The sequence below is a fragment of the Octopus sinensis genome, linkage group LG4 (assembly GCF_006345805.1).
Source record: "Octopus sinensis linkage group LG4, ASM634580v1, whole genome shotgun sequence".
NCBI lineage: Eukaryota > Metazoa > Mollusca > Cephalopoda > Octopoda > Octopodidae > Octopus > Octopus sinensis.
In genome coordinates this window covers 87,236,350-87,253,849 of record NC_043000.1, presented here as the reverse complement: position 1 = coordinate 87,253,849, position 17,500 = coordinate 87,236,350, and the positions used below count along the sequence as shown (strand labels likewise).

At 36.7% G+C, this 17,500-nt stretch overlaps 1 protein-coding gene across 3 annotated transcripts in view; it reads right to left on the bottom strand.

The window, feature by feature from the left end:
- LOC115210937 overlaps positions 1–17,500 on the bottom strand; it is a 172,850-nt gene that overhangs the window by 12,329 nt on the left and 143,021 nt on the right. The window lies entirely within an intron of this gene.

Sequence of the window (17,500 nt, the reverse complement as noted above, 5' to 3'; positions counted from 1 at the left end):
CGCAAATTCGATACGCAGGTGTATCCATTTCTCTTTTTATCTTAGATAATTTCTTTGAGAGAGACAAGAACACAACCGAATTCCATTCTATATCCAATAAAAATATAAAGTTATTGCTTATATAATAATAACAAATTTTCAGGTAAATTTCATCTTTATTTCAATCATTAGACTGCGGCCATGCTGGGGCAACACTTTGAGGGATTTTAGTCGAACGAATCAGCCCCAATACTTAGTTTTTAAGCCTGGTACGTATTCCATCGGTTACTTTGCTACGGGGTCGCAACCAAGCCAACACTAGTTGTCAGGTGTTGGGGGTACAAACAGACACAGATAGACAGACAGACACACACACACACACACACATACACACATACACATATATATATATATATATATAATTAGGGCTTAGTAAAATAAATTACTTTGCCACATACTGAACTTAGTAGAAATAGCAGCCAAAAAAAAAAAAAAATTTTCTTAGCATTTCTACTACTTAAAGAAAATTTCTCTCAGATAATGTTTACTCTAGACAGCTCACGAAGGTTTGGGGGTAAATACAGAAAAATATCACAAGTACATAGATCGTTTGAGTACGTCAACGTTTCAAGATTAGCCAAATAAAATCAGCATTTCTTTCGTCAGCTCAAAATTTCTTAATTTGGATTTGGAAACACTAAAAAGAAGGAACTTTACCTATCAGCGAACTTGTCGCTTCAGGTGAACCACTCCAACTAAACAGTGTCAAATTTTTTTTTTTTTTTTTTTTTTGCTGCTATTTCTACTAAGTTCAGTATGTGGCAAAGTAATTTATTTTACTAAGCCCTAATTATATAATGTAATATTTTGAATTCGCCTTAAATGGTCCTTTTACATACTGAACACTTGGTGGAAATGATTAATTAATTAATTTTACCCTCAATTGTTGATATTATAATTCATTTCTCTCGGTCATACTGCCGGTTCTCGCGGTTAAAATATATGTGTTACTAGATAGACACGTGGGTGGAATGGGGAGTTGGCAGAATTTTACGCCTGCGCATTTTGAATTTGTTGACACTGTTTAGTTGGAGTGGTTCCATCTGAAGCGACAAGTTCGCTGATAGGTAAAGTTCCTTCTTTTTAGTGTTTCCAAATCCAATTAAGAAATTTTGAGCTGACGAAAGAAATGCTGATTTTATTTGGCTAATCTTGAAACGGTTGACGTACTCAAACGATCTATGTACTTGTGATATTTTTCTGTATTTACCCCCAAACCTTCGTGAGCTGTCTAGAGTAAACATTATCTGAGAGAAATTTTCTTTAAGTAGTAGAAATGCTAAGAAAAATTTTTTTTTTTTGGCTGCTATTTCTACTAAGTTCAGTATGTGGCAAAGTAATTTATTTTACTAAGCCCTAATTATATAATGTAATATTTTGAATTCGCCTTAAATGGTCCTTTTACATACTGAACACTTGGTGAAATTGATTAATTAATTAATTTTACCCTCAATTGTTGATATATATATATATATACGACGGGCTTCTTTCAGTTTCTGTCCACCAATTTCATTCACAAGGCTTTGGTTTTTGGTCGGCCCGATTTTATAGGAGAAAACACTTATCCAACGTGCCACCCTGTTGGACTGAACCCGAAATCATGTGGCTGGTAAGTAAACTAGGATTAAAGTTGCTTCAGAATTAATTATGCTCTTTCACACCTCAGTACCTGACACACATCTTCGCATATAAGCAACACATGCTTTATATATTCACACAAGAACGTAATTAGCTGTAGCCCCTTGCTATAAATGTAATGGTTTCTTAAATCCATGGTTAACTATCACTATGAAGGTTATTACATATGTCGCATTTCGTTAATACAATATCACGTACATCAAATTCTGTAAGTGATATAATAATAAAAGAGATATTCTCGAGGAAAATTATCTGCTTTAAGATGTATGCATGATGGATGTGAAAACATCATTTCGCATAATTACGTTATTATATTTGACAGACGTATGGTTCTGTCTGTTTTGTATTTATAATTGTATTTGAATTTACGGAACAATTTTCCTAAACATTTTAGAGAAAAACTTTTATTTCTCTACAGGGAGTCTCTTAAAATAACATAACTATTATAATAAATATATCTTAACAAATAACAACTGCATTACTTAAAGGACTTAGAATTATATTTTGAATGTTATTCTAAGTGGTATTCAAACCATTCAACAGTCATGCTAGGATGTTTAGTATTTCATTGCATGAATAATATATCGGATATTTTTGTAAAAATATTTCTACTTTGAATAAATCGAATCAATTTTTGAATATTTTCCATCCAGTTCACGGTGCTTGATACATCTAGGCAAAAAGCAACAAATTTGATAAAGAACTTTTCATAAAAACTGTTTACGTAGGCTTTCTAGACGTATTGCAATTTAATGAAAGCAAAATTTTTTTATGCAACCGATGTTGTTTTCGTGTCTTCTCTCCCGAAATTGGGAAGTATATAGTCACGATCATTTTCAGAAATGACATAAACGTTATTGACTTTTTTTTTCTGAATTGATTTCCTTCTAATCTTATTGTTTCTCAAAATAATAGATATTCCAAGATATATATAAGATGAATCTATACGGAAAATCTTAACGAAGTAAATAAAAGTATGCTATTAATATATTGTATCAATAATTCCTTCAAATGGTGTTATGTCATTGGAAAAAGAAATAGTGAATGGTAAAGACTTTCTCAAACATGCTGGTTCCAATCAAACTGCTAAATTGCATGATTCTTATTGATTTCTATCCTTCGTCTGAAAAGTTACGGATCTTGAGTGCAAATAATACAATCAATACAATCAACACAATCAATTAGACTTGTTTTTAAAATCACAATTATTGAATTTCATGGATCTATCAAATTCACTAACTTTTTTTGAATTTATATTTTTTCTTATTCGAAATAAAATTTGCAAATCTAATAATATTAGCGATAAATGTTGCTTTTACAGTTCACTGAAAGACACACACACATACACACACACACACATACACACACAAACACACACACACAAACACACACACACACACACGTACGCGCTCACGCGTGCGATATATATATATATATATTATATATATTATATATATATATATATATTGTTTATAAAAATTTCAAGCTGTATAAATTACTCCCACGGGTATCTGGTTTTGGTTTCCACATAATTTAGTAACTGGGCAAAAGTAAATTATTCATATTGTTTATGTCTTCAGAATTTTAGAAACATTTTACAGAACGTAAAATATTTCATTTTTGGAATAGTAAATCTCGAATTACACTTAAAGGTATAAATAATAGCATGTAATTCTATCCAAAATGGTGAGGGGGGGGTTTCAACACAGTATTTACATATTCTTGTTTAAGTGTGCTTCGAGGTCCACTACTCAAGAAAAAAAAAATATCTCCATATGTCATAATCAGTCATTCTTCTGAGAATCCAAAGGGAAGACAGAACTACAAATCTGATTTATGTTATGTTGCAGACATTTTGCTCATATTTTCTCGTTAACTGTCTTCTAAACCCCCGGTGAAAAATTGTATATTGTTGAATCACGCAAAATCATTTGTCCTTTCTCTATGAAAGGAGATAATTGGTATGTCATTCTATACATACACCTGAATAGAAGCAGATAAATCTCGCGTGAACTTACACATACGGGCATTCATGCGCTTGAGCATTCTTACAAACACCCATATAAACATACGCATATATCTGTGTATGTGTGTGCGTATGTGCGTTCGTGAGTGGGCGTGTATGTCAATAAAACATTATACTATACACTATACGCCCCATTTTGAAAGATAAAGAAACATACTCATTCACATGCTCATGCACACCACGCACACACATATATACGCACGCCTACCCACACACATACCTACACATACATATATAATGTGTGTGTGAGAGAGAGAGACAGACAGACAGAAAGAGAGAGAGATTAAATAAATGACAACGGAATAAGAAATTATGCTGTGAACTTCATTAATTTACAGGTGTTTCTTCTATGAGATGCAATGCACTCATAGCTGAGAGATTGTTTATCACCTTATGATTTCAGCGGAGCTTCAAAATCAAATGCAATGTCACTTGACAAAGCATTTACATTTACATATATACAGAAAGCATTATCATATAAAAATGTATAAACATATGTAGGAAATGAAGTAGACTTAGATAAATGTTTATATATATATATATATATACATGGGAGGTGGGTATGAAGATAGGTGAATGAATAAAGAGCATCTGTGTTGAAAAATAAAAGCGTAAATAAGTAAAACTACTTATTAGGAAAGGGGATAGGTAGAACGTGACAGAATTCAAATGAGAGAATGAAAGAGAAAAAGAATGCGTTTATGGGTCATAAAACCATTCTTCATGAGGATCCGAGTGAGACAGACAATTTCCAGGAAGAGGAAACAATAGACTGGGGAGATATGTTACAGATATGTGCTTGTCAGAGAGTTTGTTTATGTGCGCGATAGATTGATAGATAGATAGATAGATAGATAGATAGATAGATAGATAGATAGATAGATAGATAGATAGATAGACAGACAGACAGACAGACAGACAGACAGACAGACAGACAGATAGATAGACAGATAGACAGACAGACAGATAGATAGATAGATAGATAGATAGATAGATAGATAGATAGATAGATAGATAGATAGATAGATTGATAGATAGATAGATAGATAGATAGATAGATAGATAGATAGATAGATAGATAGATAGATAGATATGTTTCTTTATTAGCCACACAGGGCTGCACACAGACGGGACAGATTACAAAGTAGAGCTTTTCTTTTCTGGGAAAATGGGGTAGGTTTTCGATCAAAAGGGATCCTAAAAGGGAAAGAAGAAAAAAAAGGAAAAGAAACAAAAGAGAAAAAAAAAGAAAAAAGAAGAAAAAGGAAAAAAGGGTAAAAGAAAAAAACGATCATTAGGGATCGTGTATCACAGTGCCATGATGTACGATGTAAAGGGGGAAGCAGATAAGGTTTATCCGTGGGAAGAAAAGCCTACGGAAAAGACCACGGTAACCTCGGTCAATATTGTTACATGTTACCACATTTGTTTGCAAGTGGGTAACCCTGTTTTCAATTCCCGGGTTCATAGGATTATGCTCAAGGTGGCTTCGTCATTCATGCGTGCCATCCTTGCTACATTCACCCATATTTTTTTTAAACATTCGCTAGACAAAACTTGACTCTCTACTCTCACTTTCCTTTTCAAGTGATACTTGAAGAAGTTGATGAGAGATTGACCAGAGAGGAAAGTGTTTGTCTCCAATCCTTTCAGACGCGTCCACCAGATGCATTCTTTCGCCATAGCCACAAGGATGACGAAAATATCTCTTCCTTCCCGTTTGAAGGAAGGAGGCGTGACAATATTGACGATAGACTTGGCTGATAAACCGACTCGTCCCACACGTGACAGTAGTTGTTCGACATAAGCCCACAGGTCGGAAATTGTAGGACACTGCACGAGTGCGTGCAGAACGGTTTGGTCGCTCTGACCGCATCTCGGGCAGGTTGGTCCCGTGTTTCTAGAGCCTTGTCTGTAGAGCTTATCTCGAACGGGTAGCGCTTCTCGGTAGCACTGCCAGGCCATAGATCTCTGGAAGTTGTCCATGGGCCCTGGTCCGAAAGTCGTCCTGAACAGGCGGGTCAGGCATTCCTCATCGACGTCCAGGTTCGCCCCGAGCTCGTCGTCGTACCTCCCCCCCACTGATCCCCTATAGAATGCTTTGGTTGTGTTGGAGTCACTCAAGGTCTACCCGGGACGGCAGAGTTGCTTGAGAGCAACGCGACACTCGCGGTGCCATTCGCCCTTCCTCGGCCTCTTTTTGATCCACGACTGCAGTTCAGTCAGATAGATAGACACGCACATACAATGTATATACACAGATATATACAAATACATGCACGGAACAAACATTTTTGTCCATTCTTCAGCTAAAACAGTCTCCAGTTCTTGTAGTGATGATGGTGGAGGATATCGACTCTTTACTTCCTTTTCTAAAATGCACTATAAAAGTTCAATAATATTGATACCTGAGGACTGTGGTGGCTAGATAAAATGTTTCACTTCACCAAAATGTTCCTCATGCCATTCAGTAACAACTTTAGATGTATGAATTGGTGCATTATCATCCTGAAAGATTGCGTTTCCCTCCGGAAACATTTCCGCAACCATACGATGAATTTGATCAGATAAAATGCTTAAATAGTCTTCACTATTAATTCTACCACGAAGGGAAACCATTGGGCCGCCGGATTTCCGAGATATAGCCCCCCAGCTCATCACATATCCTCCTCCATGTTTAACAGTTGGTAGAAGGCAGTCTTGGTCAAATACTTCTTTTGGCTGTCTCCACATGTATACTCGGCCGGTGGTCAGAAATAAGGTAAAGGATGACTCGTCTGAAAAAATAACATTCTTTCACTTTTCTAGGGACCAATTCAGTAGGTTTTTACTCCACTCTAAACGCTTTGAAACGATTGTTTTTGAAAGTAGTGGTTTTCTGATTGTAGCCCTCCCGTGAAATCCGGATTTGTGCAGCTCCCAGCGAACAGTTCTTTTGTGGAAACTAGATTCTCGAGGTGGTCATTAAGCTCTGCAGTAATTTTGGGAGCTGTACTTTTGTGATCCTTTCAAACAATTCGCGTTAGAGTCCGACGGTCTCTCTCTGAAAGTTTTGGTTTTCTTCCAGAGTTTTGTTTCGACGAGGAGGCTTTTCCCTCTTTCTCAAAGGCTGTCATTACTTTCGAGACAGTACTTCTTGATACACCAAACATCTCGGCTATTTTCGTCACGCTAGCACCTGCCATACGACCATCAACAATTTGACCTGTTTGAAAGTATGATAGATCTGTCATTTTAATGAATTTTAATTACTTTTTTTCTGATGATATCTAAATAAAAACAGCAATTTTTTTGCAAAACATATTAAGCAACACTAATAATAAATCAAACAACATAAAAATAAACACTGTTTTGATGGTTTTATAGATATTTCAAAATTATGATGCTCTGATGCTGGGTGTTACCATTATTTTGTCCAAGCCCTGTATATATATAATCATAGGTACAGAAATGACGTACTCTGAGGGAATTTAAAGGTAACGTACTCCACGGGTAGAGTAAGAAATCTTTGAATCAGGTACTCAAAAACAGTCGGAAGGATGTGGACTGTCCGTGTGAGCTTGCAGTAAATAGTCAGTTCAAATAATCAAAGAATTAGCGTTAAGTTAATACATTTCTTATGCACGTCCTCATGTTGTCCAATTTTATTCGTTTATTTGAATTAACTACACACACACTCACACGCACACACATACACACACATACATACATACATACATACATACATACATACATACATATATATATATATATATATAAAGGTGTATATAGATATATTCATATTAACTTGCACAAACATGCAAATATATAAACAGGGGGACGCACAAAATATACGTTCACGAAGATAAATGCACACGTATATGTATACGTATACATATACGTATACGTATATCTATACATGTATGTATACGTATATGTATAATCTGTACTCCTACATATCTATATGCATCAACATGCACATGAATGAATCTAGAGGCATGCAGGAAAGCGCTCAGGTTAGCTCCTGTTGCCATGAAGAGCTGAGAGCTGTAGCCACAGTAGTGAAAGGACGAAGAGAGAGAAAGAGGGCTTGTCGCAGTGTGCTTGTATATATACAAGAATAGCCAGTAAAATTCATGGAGGTAGAGTCCAAATGAGAACGAAGATCCGGTGGTAATCTGGGTGAAGTGCTGGTTATGTAGCTGAAGAGAGGTACCGAAAGTTCAGGAAATAGGATTGAGAGTCAAAGAGCGTAGGAAGTTCAGTCAGGCAAGATCAAACTGAGGTGATCACGTGAGCGTGTGTAATATATTGTTCAAATTTACAGAAAACAAAAGATGAAGACAGGTGTAGGAATAACAAGCAGCTGTATTGGTTTAACACTCGGGAAGAATGGCAAAGTCTTTTACGTTTCGAACTTACGCTCTTCGACGAAAGTACTAAGAGGGGTGAAAAGAAGAGGGAATGAAAACAATGTTGAGATTAACGGTTCAGCATGAGTAAATAGCCAGAAAGCTAAATGAAAGGTAGATAATGACGGTGACCCGGCAGAACGAATCTATTCTCGTGCGCGTGTGAGTATGTGAGAATAGTGTTTATGTGTGTGTATGTATGGGTAAGCTGAAAAATATGTGTACCTGTCTGTGTATATGTGAGTAAGTGACCCAGTGCGTACATTATGTGGAGTGATATGCGTTACATCTACTGGTATTTGTGTGTGCATATGGATGTGTGTACGTATGTGTGCGCGGTTATCATGAGCGAGCATAAGCATTGGCCTGGGTGTGTTCGTATGTGTACAAGTAACCTAGTGTATGTGCTGTGTGGAGTGATGTGCGCTTTGTGTATTTGTGTGTGTGCATGGGCGCGTATGGACCTGTGCATATGCGTGAGGCTAACATGTGTGTGTATGTGTGTATGTGTGTGAGAGCGTGAACAAACACTTGTGTTTAGCAGTTGATATGTGTTTGTCCAGGTGGTATGTATACGTGTGTATGTGACTGTAACTATATATTGTGCATGTATACAGCGTATGTTTGTACCATTGCAAAACAAATATGTACAAGGAACGATTTGCTTGACTAAATCTTTCACGGCAGTACCCCAATACGCAGACCAATGATTGAAGCAAGTAAAAAAAAAGGAAAAAAAATGAAGGATTAAAACATAACTGAAAATACCCAAAGATGTCCCTCACCGACAAAATTGACGAAATTAAACTCTAAGACGCAAAAATAAGCAACCAGTCAAAACATACCCAAATAACAACCAATCAACAGATGCAAAAATACAAACAACGAACAAACACAAATAAGAAATACTACACGAATACCATGAGTGTGATTTATTTAGCTTATTAAATTAACTTGACCATACACACACACACACTTTACTCCACACAAGGACACATATGGGAATACGGACCCACACACATAGAGATGCACATCCATACATACAAACATAGTACATAGTTGCAAAACAGACACACACAGACATGTACACACAAGGAAACAGCGGTGCATACATATACAAACACATACTCACACACACACATACATAGAAAATGCACAAACACGGACATGCAAACACATGAATATGCACACACATACATACACACATACATACGTACATGCATGCATAGGCACACACACACACTGACCCACATACATGCGCACAAACAAAAAGGAACGCAGTGTAAATAACGGACAGAGTTAAGACTATTGAAAAGGTTGCAAGACGCAACGAAAATTTTAGGAAAATAAAAATAAGAAACAAGTGGAAATTTTACCGGTGAGTGTGTTACATTATAAGAGCGCAAAAAGAAAATGACTCTCCAGACACAACAGAATAGATAACTACTAGTTTTAACATTTCGCTTCTAAAAATTGCATTGGCGTGAAGCTGGAATCGCAATATAAGCATTCAATTTAAATGTGCTATTATACGTGTATGTATGTATCTATGTATGTATTCATGTATTCATGTATGTGTGTATGTATGTATGTATTCTGTCTGTATGTATGTAAACATTTACAGTTAGTCTTACTGACAATTAAAGTTGGTCTCACTGTGAAAATAATGATTGCATTGATTCCTTAGCGTGATGTGTATAACAAATTAATTCTAACTACAGACGGGATAATAATCTATCACAATAGACTACAAAGCAAGATAATTCGAAAAATACATCAGGGCGCAACTAACTCTTCTCCTCGCTAGCAGAGAGAGAAAAGGATGAACTTACAATCCATGATCCAACACTCTGGTCTCCATCTCGCTCCTATTCAGTTTACTACGTTAAAATCCAGTCGTCTCACTAAAGTTTGAATATTTTAGTTCAAATATTTATTTTTGTCAAGGCGGAAGCTGGCAGAAATGTTAGCATGCCGAGCGAAATGCGTAGCTATATTTCGTCTGCCGTTACGTTCTGAGTTCAAATTCCGCCGAGGTCGACTTTGCCGTTCATCCTTTCGGGGTCGATAAATTAAGTACCAGTTACGCACTGGGATCGATGTATTTCGTCTGCCGCTACGTTCTGAGTTCAAATTCCGCCGAGGTCGACTTCGCCTTTCATCCTTTCGGGATCGATTAAATAAGTACCAGTTACGCACTGGGGTCGATGTAATCGACTTAATCCGTGTGTCTGTCCTTGTTTGTCCTCTCTGTGTTTAGCACCTTGTGGGTAGTAAAGAAATAGGTATTTCGTTTGTCTTTACATTCTGAGTTCAAATGCCGCCGAGGTCGACTTTGCTTTTCATCCTTTCTGTCTCGATAAATTAAGTATCAGTTGCGTACTGGAGTCGATCTAATCGACTGGCCCCTTACCCCACAAATTTCGGGCCTTGTTTCTAGAGTAGAGAAGAATATTTATTTTTGTCATAGATGCAAAGCCACTGCTTGTTTATTAGAATGAGATTGTGGGGAGTTTATTCCTTTTTCTAAGGTTACAGTTGACATGTGTAATATTGGAGGGCTGTAGCAGAAAACCGAAATCTCAGACTTATCTCTAAAGGTTGGCTTCTCGTGAATGATTCTATACTTGTGTGTGTGCATGTGTGTGTGCATATGTGTGCATGTGTGTGCATGTGTGTGCATGTGTGTGTGTGTGTTTGTGTATGTATTTATGTATGTATGTGCTTGCGTATGTGTTTCAGCTTTTTGTAATCTGCTCTCTCCTTCCCTCGTACTCTGCTCTCCTCGCCACTTTTCTTTATATATTTGTCTTGTTCGCATTTCATAAGTAATTGCGTATCTGTGAGTGTGACTGTATCTGGTGCTTGAGATATTGTGCCTGTGTGTGTGTGTGTGTGTGTGTGTGTGTGTGTGTGTGTGTGTGTGGTATGTGTGTGTGTGTTTGTGTTTGTGTGTGTCTGTGCTTATGTTTTTGTCTGAGTGTGTATATGCTTGCGCAAGTTTCTAAGTGTATGTATGTATTTCAAAATGTGCATCATACTTTTTTCTGTTTTGAACATAATGCAGAGAAACTTTCCTTTCTTTTGATGTTTATCACATCAAAGTTTTCAAATGTCAGTTCTTTTGCTACACTAGGGTTCATCTACTTGGCCTTTCGTATAAGTGATCAATCAAAATACTGAACGGATGGGATATGAAGAAAAAGAGTGCATCGTTTAAAAACAAGTTATGTCATTGCTTTCACTGCCAACTAACATAGTTTGTCATTCTTTTAAATCACGTTAGGTAATATAAAATTTTCGCCTGTCAATGCTAGATTTCTTCGGTGTTTTATCAATTGATTCTTTGTTATGCAATGTGTACTGATGGTATTCCGTCTGCCGTAATCTTGTCAAAGAAAATCATTATTACAAACGTGGCTATTCTTTGGTCCATAAAACGCTGGTGTTCTTCTATAAAACAATATATTGAACTCACCACTATTGAACCTCATTTCCCTAGGATGTAAATCTATTAGGAGTGTCCTGCTTAGAGATTAGCTGTCAAAAATGGGAGTTAGTAAACTAAATTCATTTACTGTCTTCTCTGTTACGCTGAACCCTGATGTAGATCGTAAAAATTATCTTTAAGTAAAAACATATTCAGCGACGGAAAACTTAATATATGGTGGCATAAAATTTCAGATTTAACATACTTGTAGATGCTGTCTCCATTCTTGTATATTAACATACTCGAGTGTATTTATGCACGCACGCACGCATGCACACACACACACACACACACACCACACACACACACACATACACACACGCACGCACGCATGCACACATACATACAAATCCACGTGTATAGACAAACAGTCCGACAGACCGACAGGCAGACAGACAAGCAGACAGGCAGACAGACAGACCGACAGGCAGACAGGCAGACAGACAGGCAGGCAGGCAGACAGGCAGATAGACAGACAGACAGATAGATAGATAGATAGATAGATAGATAGATAGATAGATAGATAGATAGATAGATAGATAGATAGATAGATAGATAGATAGATAGATAGATAGATAGATAGATAGATAGATAGATAGATAGATAGATAGATATGCTGCTATTTAAATATTCATTAATATATGTATTCGTAAATATATGTGTTCGCAAAGAGCTTCTGTAACGGAGTAAATTTTTCTACGTTTCGTCCTTATATTAATTCATATTAACATAATACCAAAACTTTTCTCAAAAGTAAATAAATTTTTATATTTTTCAAATAAAAGGAGCAGCTAAATGTTTGACTTGTCTAGACTGTTGTCTGATGTTTTTACTATGATATTGGGATCGGTCAAAAAATGTAATTCAATAATATATTTAAAAGCTTTTTATGAACAATGACTGTATAAAGAATGTATAATAAAGTACGTATAACAAATAGCAACAAATTTCCACCCACTTGGACCCATTAACGAAACATGTAAGTTAATTAATTCCCAGAAGAGTCTATCTATGCTAACTGCACTCTGAGAAATACGTATCGTTTGCAACTTCCAGACACGAAATAAATGAAGGGTAGGTGTAACTGTCTAGGCATATCTAGATTTCTCGAAAATAATTTTAAAAATTCGAATGGAATATATGAAGCTAATACTCTGGGAAATAATCTAGATAGCTCTGCAAAACCCATCCTAACGATGGTGTTTAACAAAGTATTTGGTTATAATGAGAACATTTTCCTCAGACAATATTTAATTAAATTCTGAAAAGGATACAAGTAGATCTCAGAATTATACCACCTGATATAACCTTTCTCGACTCATGCATGAAGTAAGCAACAAAAAAATCAGAGAGTTAATTTTCATTGACATTTGGTGGGTGTTGAATAATAATGGTACTGACACGAAAATATTTCATTTCGGAGATTTCAGGATAACATGACGTTATATGAGTAGGAAATGATTAATCACAGTAAATAGATGGAGAATCACATATAGGTTGGAATTTACGTTTGCTCTCTACCAACCGTCACCATACTCAAGTACCGCATGACGTTGATAACATTCCCAGATTAATTCTAGGATCTTAATAAATTATGTTGAGTGATGTGATAAATGCCGGTTGCAAAAGGTAACCTTCATAGACCTACCGGGGGGGGGGGATTCAGCTATCAATCAAATCTTCATGTTTGTCATATTTTTGTGAGGTTCATTGAGATATCTTCCATTATGAAAACTAATAATCATCGAGCTAATATAATAACATCACTAGTGCTCGAATCAAGGGGCTATATCCATATATATGGAAACCACAATTAATTCATGGACAGCATCAAGCCTAAAATCCTTAAGAGAAGTGGCCCTTCGTGTAAAAACTTGAAGGGTCCGCTAAAACCCAAACAGATGTTTCTATTTTATCAGTAGCCCTACTGCCTATGATGAAAGCCTAGATCTTAACTTACAATGGCTGAGATAGTTGAGTATACTGATGGTTGGTAGGGAGGAGCAAACGTATATTCCGATCTGCATGTGATTCTCCATCTATTTACTGTGTTACTCCGCTGAGATTAATTATTTCCTACTCATATGACGTAATGTGTCAACCGCTATCACAACCACCAAGTTTTGATTACGATAAGATTAAACGAGTGAATTGCGTTGCATCATCTTTAGATTAATATATTCGGACCAGGTAACATAGTCTACAGTGTATGTATACCCGAAATCAGATTCCATCAATGAAATATAGTGAACACAGAATCATTCTACGAAGAAAATACTAAATTTCCGAACCGTAAGGACAACTCTAGAATAGGACCCTTTCTACCAACGTGTTGGGAATTGGCACTTGGACATGAAGCGAGGTAGTTGTGGATACTGCAACTTCTTATCGCATTTTTCTGTTTCTTTTATGGATATTTTTTACTTTTCTCTCATTCAAGGAAATAGTTAATGGCATATCGCTTTGCCATGTGACATTATGTCATTTTACATTTCTCGTAGCCTTACACTATATAAGACTTTTAATTTCACTATGCCGTCGCTCTTCCAGAGTAAGTAGTTTCCTCTCATCGACTCCGTATGCGTATTGAAGCTGTCAGGGAATTTTTGCTCTATATTGAAGTTGTGGCCCTGATCACGTCTTAAAACGTGAAAAACATTAAGCAAAGGGATGAAATCTTGTCACAAAAGTACCCAAAATCTACGGCGCTTGAATGCAAAAATAAATTTATATAGATACAATAATCGTCGTATCTGTTGCCTCTCATCTTTCTAGCATAGTTTCTTTCTTGTTATATACGAGGGGCGTTCAATAAGTAATGCCCCTGACCCACTTCCCATAGCAGTAGAGCAACGAAACTTGGCACAGTTATTAGTCTTTTTCTACATAGGAACCACCCAGAGTTACGCATTTCTCCCATCGTTTGATGCGGCTCTGGAGACCGTTTTTGTAGAAGAACCCAGCTTGGTCCTCCAACCTCAACGTGACTTCAGAAATCAAGGCTGCATCATCTGGGAAACGCTTTCCTTTCAAAAACAACTTCATGATTGGGAAGAGGTGAAAATCAGAGGGTGCAAGGTCAGGAAAGTAGGGGGGATAGCCATACGCCTGTGCTCCTGATCTGGCGACAAGCGAGTTGTGGACCGGAGCGTTGTCCTGCAGGAGGAGGATTCCTTTGCTGATCTTGCCCCGCCTCTTGATTTTGATAGCTTCTCTTAATTTCCTCAAAAGTGAAGCATAGTAGGCTCCTGCAATTGTGGTACACTTTGCCAGGAAATCTGTCATCACTACTCCGTTCTGGTCCCAGGACCTTACCAGCGGAGGGCTGCACCCTTGCCTTCTTTGGAGGGGGTGAGTCACGGTGCTTCCACTGCATTGACTGGGCTTTGGTCTCTGGATCATCGTGATGGACCCAGGTTTCATCCTGTGTAATCAGTCTTTTGAAAAATTTTGACTCATCTTCTTGGCACATCTCCAAATTCACCCTCGAGCACTCGACGCGTTCTTGCTTCTGGAAAGGCGTGAGCAACCTGGGAATCCATCTGGCAGACACCTTTTGCATATGCAAATGGTCATGAATGATAGTTTCCACAGACCCAGTACTAATCTTGACCTCATGGGCTATTTGGCGAATAATTATGCGTCGATCTTCCAAAATGGCAGCCTCAACTTGACGGACAGATGCCTCATCAATGGCAGAAGGGGGCGACCAGATCTGGGAGCTGTTTCCACAGAGTTCCGACCATGTTTGAATTCACGATGCCAGCGTTTTACAAGGTCATATGATGGGGCATCATCACCATAAGTTACTTTCATTTCATCAAAAGTCTCCCGTGGTGTGCGTCCTTTCAAATACAAAAACCGGATCACTGCTCGACACTCAACAGGCTCCATTTCACACTTGACTTGGTTCAAACACCTGTAAATCAGAAACCACAATTAATTCAGAGCTGTAATTTGCCACTTACTCTATAGAGATATAAATGATTGCACATGCAAAATCTCGGCTAGATCAAACAACTGCAAATGGGTCAGAGGCATTACTTATTGAACGTCCCTCGTATGTAATATAAATTATATATATATATATATATATATATATATACATACATACTTATATGTACATACTTACATCTATACGTATATATATATATGCATATATATATATATATGCATACCATCGGCCATCTTTCTTCTTTTCTCTCTGTTGTAGCTGTAACAAGGAAGACGTGTTCTTGTTTGTCTCCTGTCCTAGCTTGATTTACGCGTTCGCCACTACAATCTCGTTTAGACTTAGCAGCCCTTCATGTTTGTTTTCACTGTCCTGTTTGTACTACTTAATTTGATCCTCCACAAAATCCCAAATTTTATTTAATTTGCTTTGCGGGAGCAACTGTTTTATCGAAAGCGTATATTGTTGTTAAATGTTCGAAATACGAAACTAGAAAAAACAGCCATCAAGTGATGAGGGGTCGTTCTTTATGCTGTTTGTTTTGTTTCCCATTTGTGTCTTTCGTTTTTCGAAAGAAGAGTTCATGTTCCATGACTCGTGCTTCGTACTTTTTTGTTCTACACGTTTCGTGACGTCCTGTGCTCACGTATAGATGTAAGTATGTACATATACCTACGTATATATGCATATATATATATATATATATATATTGTTTATATTACCAATTGTTGTATTCATTTGAGTACTGTCAAAATGTAGACAGTAATAGTAACTTCTACAAAATTTAGTAGAATAAAAATATATTTGTCTGAATGCTCTTAGTATTTGTTATTTCTTTGTTAATGTGCCCTTTTTATGTTATATTTTATTATCTACGAAAACAAACATCATTTCTAGCTGCATTCCTTATTTTATTTTATTCAGATCAACTTTTAATAGATTTCGTAATTCAAGCGTATTTCCAATAATTTATAATTCTGGTAGCATTTGTTTAATATAATATTCTACGTTTTCTATATATCATCAAATTCACTCATTTCCAGTCTGTCTCTGTTATATTTTAAACCGGCACCGGAAACAGATAAGGCATTTATACAAGAAAATGGATATTGCAAGAGTTGTTCGAAACTCAGGGAGATACGTTCGCGACTCGGTTATGAATTCAAATTAAAGATGTATTCTGCTAATTACATCTTCATGAATGTAGCAATGAAAAAATGACTTCGTATGCTATTTGGTTAATGAAGAGGAACATTTTAACCTGAACATTTTAAGGTTGTTTTCAAATGAAACACGTATTGGTTTCAAATTGTGGCAAGGCTTGCAACTTCGAGTAAGGGAGTAAGTCGACAACATCGATCCCAGTGTTCAACTGGTACTTATTTTATCGATCCCTAAAGGAGGGAAGGTAAAGTCGACCTCCGGGAAATTTGAACTCAAAACGTAAAAACGGACGAAAAACCGTTAAGTATTTTACCCCGCGTGCTAACGATTCTGTCGGCTCACCGCCTTAAATGTAAAACATATCAACAATTATAATCTATAGATATTTCTAAAGCAATAGGCCATAACATAGGCAACGGATACAATATAGAATAAAAGAAAATTGTTATTTTGCTTGGCTAGCAGAACTTTTTTTTTTTTAGTAAAAAAGAGGATGGGAAACAGAATAGCAGTACACTTTATAATGAAAGTTCTAGGGTAAAATCCAGCCATGTGTTCCCTCTGTCGATTAAAACGTACCCAATCAGGGTACTTTTAATCATCAGAGGGAAGCAAGTTATAGAAGACAATTTGGGATTCCATTTAGTCTAGACACTTATTGTGAACGTTTATTCCAACAGCATTTTGCAGAAGATTATTCAAAGTTCTGATGTCTAAATGCAGGAAGATTTAATCCATTATTTAAGTTTTGGCATGAGAAATGTAGAAAAAATACTGCCAAAAAATTATAAATGTCAGTC